Consider the following 5,950-nt stretch of genomic DNA (forward strand, 5'->3'; position numbering starts at 1 on the left):
CCCCCCCCCCCCACAGTTTGTAAATATGTCTCAATGTCACCGTGAATCACAACATGGATGTTCCTCAACCTTTTTTTTCTTGAAAACTAGAACAAACAACTTATAAATGATGTATGTATGTTTTGTTAGTTAATGAATATTCACCAAACCACTGATTAGAGAATGAAGCACTAGTACTAGCCATGATACTACGAGTGGACTTTGGTGAGGGGACTAGGAGGTTACCTTTCCTGCCAAGTAATTGACCTTTGCCGAAAGTCCCATATTGCCAAATTGCCAAAAATTTAAATTTGAAATTACTTCCCAGAAATCAGTTATTGAGGGAGAGTTGGGTAGTGGGGTAGCCAACCACTGAGAGTTATGAAGGGATGAGAAGTAGCTGGATAGAAGGAACTATACCAATGATATCGACTAGAACTACAACAGAGTGAATCTGCAAACCCACAGTCTGAACAACAAATATAATATTCAGATAGAACTAAAACAAAAAAAAAATGGTGAGTTTCAACAACACAGAAATACTCTCCTAAGAGGTATGGACGCCAGCTCAGTCCAAATCCAAAGCAGTATGAATGCTTATGTTAGTCCAAATTATCCATAGTAGCACACTTCCCAAAGGCCGCTACTTTAATGCCTAAGTGTCATTTTATAGCTAGTGATTCCACTTTTTAGAAAAAGAGGAATTTCATTCCTCGATGAGTGACATTTATAAGGGGTTACTAAACACTAAATATAGGTTGAGTTACAAACAATATCATGAGTGAGAGGAACATAAATGTGAGCCTGAAATAGTGTCTATTGCGCTAAGAAATGAAAAAAAAGATGCTTCAAAGTTGTTTCTCAACATCATGACCTAAAATAGAAATTGTTGTCAGCAATGGCTTTCCAGATCAGTGATAGCTAGTAGCTAATATAGCTGAACTAGGGTTCAAGTCTTACCAGGTAACATGCTAGTGCTTGTGCTCATGCTTGTGAGTGTGTGTTAGCACATGCAAGGGCAGTTAGGGCCAGATGCAAATCCTCGACAATTTTGGTGGCCCCACTCCCAGCTGCTTAGCGGAAGGTAACCAAACTGCTTGCAAAATCTGGAAAATTAGCCTATTCGTAGTAAGAGAAGTCATTACTAATTAGTGGTGTTTTAATCAATTTTTTTTTTTTTTAATTTTACAAGTGTTATCCTTTGTTCCATCCATTGTAATTTGGCCCTACTTCCCAACCATCTCAAAAACCGAATTCCCTATCAATGTAAGTTTTTGGTAGACAAAGAATTACTGACTACGGAGATGCTATCATTGTCCCTTGCATTATCATTATTGCAAGTGTGGAAATAGAAGATGACACCAACTAGCACATGAACAAGTTTTTTTCCCTTCACTTTATCTGGCTTGAACAACCTAAAAAGTTGGTTAGTTGCAATCCAAAGTCACTCTTTGACAAATCATTATCACATTCAGGTTCTACATGAAAAATGAAACTATTTAATGTTTAGAAGGTCAGCAGTCCGAGTAGTGCATATATACTTTTGATCGTCCTGATTTACAGTTCATTTCATTTTTCCTGTTTGTTTAGGGAAACTCTGCTTTGCTGGAGACATACAAAATAAATAGAATGTTGAAGTAAGAACCTGTTGTCCAGATATGATCTGGTGTTCATTTTGTCACCAAGGTGCAAGAACTATAATAAATAGTGGGAGACTGCTTACCTTAAAAGTAGCACAATCACATCTTCTTCATAGGCTCCACCTATTTCCCTCAAAATAACGAATAATCACTATAGGAACACATCCTTTTTTTCATGTTAGATACTTGTCTCTAGGATAATGCCACCAATCTTTAAAGTGATGAAGATGGTGGGGTATCTCTATCAACCATTTCTCTTATGACAATATTGGAAATCTCTTTGGTAGTAGCGGAGCAGCCACAAACATACAGTACTGAAGGATCCCTTCCATTGTTTAAGTGCTCATAAACTCAAAGCAAAATTCTTAGCTTTTTACGATGTTAGAAAAGAATAAATTCATTTTGATGTCCAGCCAAATCTGCAGCATAGGTTTCATGGCCCTCTTCTACTTGGAATCATTATCAGAGGTGGGAAGGTTCCCAATCTAGTATCAATTTTTAGTTGTAGGGGTGCAAGCTACTTCCTACAACAAATGTATTCAGTTTATTATTCGAACCAATCCAGCTACATCCTGGCATCTTTTTTTTTACCCTCCTATCTTTCATTATTCTTCGCATTTTCTATACACCATCCCACTTGCCAACAGTTGCATACATATTTGACAGCAGGACATAATGCGCAGCATTCTCAGGATCTAATTCAAATAGGTGTTCTGCCGCATACTCTCCTAGCTCTACATTGCCATGGACTCTACAAGCAGCAAGCAAGGATCCCCATACAATGACATCTGGTTTCATTGGCATTTTGTTGATAATGTCCCAAGCCTCAATAAGCCTACCAGCACGGCCAAAGAGGTCAACCATGCAACTATAGTGCTCTAATCTAGGTTTGATCCCATAATCACTAATCATACGATCAAAGTACTATCGGGCATCATTCACTAAGCCTGCATGGCAGCAAGCAGACAGAATGCCAACCAAGGTTACATAGTCAGGTTTTGTACCCAAATGTTGCATTTCTTTGAAGAGATGCAAAGCATCATAGGCACACCCGTGCATTACATACCGGACAATCATGGAACTCCAGGAAACAACATCTCGTCTAGGCATTTTGCAGAATACTTTGTCTGCAATATCTATGCTCCCACATTTAGCATACATATCTATGAGGGCATTCCCTACAAATATATCAGACTGAAATCCATTTATAATTATGTCTTCATGAACCTCCTTACCCTTTTCTAGAGCTGCCAAGTTAGCACATGCAGGTAGAAGACTAGTCAGAGTAACCGAATTCAGCTTCACATCCGTCAAACACATCTGCTGAAAGAGCTCCAAGGCCTCTACAAAACACCCACACTGTGTACACCCTGAAATCATTGCATTCCATGATATGAGATGTCGTTATGGCATTTCGTGAAAAAGCTTCAGGGCTTTGCCAACATTCCCATTTTGTGTGTATCCTACAATCATAGCAGTCCATGAGACTGCATTCTGTTCAGGCATTTTCTGAAAGAGCTCCAGAGCCTCATCAAGACAGCCACATTGAGCATATCCAATAAACATGGCAGTCCATGAAACTATACTTCGTTCAGGAATTTCGTCAAACACTTGGCATGCATCCTCAATAACCTGGCATTTAATATACATGTCTATAATGGCACTCCCCACAAATACATCAGAATGAAACCCAGTTTTAATGATATCCCTGTGGATCTCCTTCCCATGTTCCAGAGCTGCCAAGTTCGCACAAGCGGGGAGAATGCTTGAATAATTGAACTGATTGGGTTGAACACCTGTTTGTCTCATTCGGAAAAACAGTTTCAATGCTTCCTTAAAAAATCCATGGCTCGCATAAGCTGAAATCATGGTAGTCTATGAGACAACATTTCGTTCAGGCATTTCGTCAAACACTTTGCGGGCATCCTCCAGATTTTCACACTTGATATCCATTATCACAAGCATGTTACCCAAATACATATCTGGATTAAATCTCGTTTGAATGATGTGAGAATGGACTAATTTCCCTTGGGATGGAGACTTATTATTTAAGCAGAGCTGCAAGAGAAAAACATAAGTGGAGAAGTTTGCACGAATGCCTTTCATCTGCAATAAGTGAAGTGTTTCATTGCGTTGCCCAGTGTCGCTTCCATAAGAACTCTTTCTATAACCGAATTCGGGCAGAATATCAGTTATCTTGGTGTTAGAATAAATGTTAATGGCCTCGACTCTATGATGGAACCAGATCAACTTCTTCCTCTGACATTGAGCCATAAAAATTGTAATCGACTTTAGCATTCCTAAAAGACCGGAGCAATCTCATGTTTGAAGCATGGATTTGTGTTTGTGATCTTGCTCTCTTTCGCAGTGGTTTTGCATTAAAGAGAGAGCTGATGGCATAAGAATGATCAAATGGTTGTTAAGCGAAACCATTTTAAAGTCTTTGGTTTCTTTAACAGAGGTAAAAGTTAATGTATCATTTTCAATCTAAAAACAAATTGTTATATATATATATATTAGGATTACAAGTCCTTATGAGGGTTACAAGCTCTTTATAGCGAAATTTGGGTTTAGTGGGTTTTGGGTCCAAATTTTGAACCAAGGCTTTGATACCACGTGTAAGACCCCATCCTAGGGTCTTCTAACAGATCTATATTCTTTGGGAATTAAATGCAATAAGAGGCAATAATTTACTTTCTTACAAGATATTTAAATAATGATAATTTTACCATTTACATTTTAATCCCTACAACTTTAATAGTGAACATTTCATTTCAATAACTTACATGAGTAAACTATGCATAGAGGAATACATGTACCGATGGCCCAGTGGAGATGCCCTTGAGTTGTTGCTCCTGTTGAAATGCTCCTCTTAACTACTGACTAGATTTACCTCCCAACCAACTAGAAAATAATTCCTAGCCCAGGAAACCTCCACAGGTTCCCTAGCCCTCCGAGCCCAAGTCCAACCAGATGTAGTGTGTCCAAGATGAATAATCCAAACCAAGATAAACAATACTTCCTTCTTCCTTCCCAAACCATTTCCCCAAAATCACAGCCAACCAAAAACAATAGCAAGGCCAAGCATCCCCCTTTCTCCCTTCCTCCTTCCCCTTTTATGCCCCTCCTCTCTTCTCCACCTCAACCACCTCGCATTAATGTCATTAACTTCTCCCTCATCCTTACAGTTGACTTCTCTTCTCCCAAGTAAATGTGAGAGTACACTTGGGAATGTGAGATGAATATATATATTGGTAATTAGTTGGAGAGGACCATGTATTCTCCCAAGTAAATGTAAGAGTACATTTGGGAATGTGAGATGAATATATATATATTGGTAATTAGTTGGAGAGAACTATGTATTCTCCCAAGTAAGTGTGAGAGTACATTTAGGAATGTGAGATGAATATATATATTGGTAATTAGTTGGAGAGGACCATGTCTTCTCCCAAGCAAATGTGAGAGTACATTTGGGAATGTGATATGAATATATATATATTGGTAATTAGTTGGAGAGGACCAAGTCTTCTACCAAGCAAATGTGATAGTGCATTTGGGAATGTGAGATGAATATATATATTGGTAATTAGTTGGAGAGGACCATGTCTTCTCCCAAGTAAATGTGAGAGTACATTTCGGAATGTGAGATGAATATATAATTTGGAATAATGGAAGGAGACCATATCCTATCCAAGATTCAATTTGAGAAGACAAATTGGGAATTTGAATAATAGAAATAATGAATTTTATATCAATAAATAAAATTTATAGTTTCCCAAATGAAGGTATTCACCAATATTTCTCAATATTTTTCAGGTAATGTAAACATTAATAAAATTTGCATGATAAGATTAAGTGGGGCATTACAGTGAAGATGAATTATGTAGGGGACTTGCTAGTTCAGGTCAAAGTCATCTCAACGGAGTTCAGAGCATGGAACACATACATCAAAAAAGAGCTCCATAAGGAAGCACATGATATGTCAATTTGATAATACTTTGTCCTATTATCCATTTTGTCTTATATAGCCATCGTCTCATATGTAATTTGTCTTTTGTAATAAATGGTATGTAATGAATTCCAAGAGACATGTGTGGAATGCAAATAGCCACATATGGAATGTAAAGAGTCATGTATAGAATATGAATAGTCATAGATGTTAAAGATTCATGAGGAAGCTTAAATGTCATTATCATTAATTATAAATAGATCTTCATAACTCAAGTTAGGGGCTTGGATTCTTGGAGTCTTCCATTGGCTTTTTGTTGGGTCCCTATAATACTAGTGATTACCCCATTACTATTGTAGTTATACCCCTTATTAATATTGTT

At 37.7% G+C, this 5,950-nt stretch overlaps 1 pseudogene; it reads right to left on the reverse strand.

Moving 5' to 3' along the window:
- Window positions 1-2,117: 2,117 nt before the first annotated feature.
- Window positions 2,118-3,893, reverse strand: LOC149227563 (pentatricopeptide repeat-containing protein At2g03880, mitochondrial pseudogene; annotated as a pseudogene).
- Window positions 3,894-5,950: the final 2,057 nt, after the last annotated feature.

This window comes from Pinus tabuliformis, chromosome J (assembly GCF_031772625.1).
Source record: "Pinus tabuliformis cultivar Carrire ecotype Pingquan chromosome J, CPIR1, whole genome shotgun sequence".
Taxonomy (NCBI): domain Eukaryota; kingdom Viridiplantae; phylum Streptophyta; class Pinopsida; order Pinales; family Pinaceae; genus Pinus; species Pinus tabuliformis.